Source organism: Solanum tuberosum, unplaced genomic scaffold, assembly GCF_000226075.1.
Source record: "Solanum tuberosum cultivar DM 1-3 516 R44 unplaced genomic scaffold, SolTub_3.0 scf00338, whole genome shotgun sequence".
In the NCBI taxonomy this organism is placed as follows: Eukaryota; Viridiplantae; Streptophyta; class Magnoliopsida; order Solanales; family Solanaceae; genus Solanum; species Solanum tuberosum.
This window is the reverse complement of record NW_006239263.1, coordinates 189233-189649: the sequence shown is the minus strand read 5'-3', so window position 1 is coordinate 189649 and position 417 is coordinate 189233. Positions and strand designations below refer to the sequence as shown.

The following is a 417-nucleotide window of genomic DNA, read 5'->3' as shown; positions in this document are numbered from 1 at the left end:
GTTGTTGTTGTTATTATTATTATTATTATTATTATTGCTGTTGTTGGTGTTACTCCTCCTCCTCCTCCTCCTCCTNTATTGTTGTTGTTATTATTGTTGTTATTATTGTTGTTGTTATTATAATATCACAACCTGTCTATATATAAAGCTTATCTATGCATCAAAGTGATTAAGCAAACACCAATTACAACAACTTTTAAAGTTATGAAATCACATATTGCTCTCATCTTGCTCTTTTCACTTTCCCTGGTATGTGTTCTCAGTTGTTTTTATCTTTGGTGGATAAAGTTATTTGATATGTGTTGTTAGTGGGAGGTGATAGATATTTCGTTGAATCAGTCGAGGTGCACGTAAATTGGTTTCGAACATCATGGTTACAAGTCTAATTAAAAAGAATCCATTTTTGCTTTTTAATTA

The 417-nt window shown here is 30.8% G+C and overlaps 1 long non-coding RNA gene across 1 annotated transcript in view; it reads left to right on the top strand.

The window, feature by feature from the left end:
* Window positions 1–163: 163 nt before the first annotated feature.
* LOC107063345 (uncharacterized) overlaps window positions 164–417 on the top strand; it is a 771-nt gene continuing 517 nt past the window's right edge. Inside the window, exon 1 of the long non-coding RNA XR_001475232.1 lies at window positions 164–249. This is a non-coding gene — a long non-coding RNA (uncharacterized lncRNA). The remainder of the gene's footprint in view (window positions 250–417) is intronic.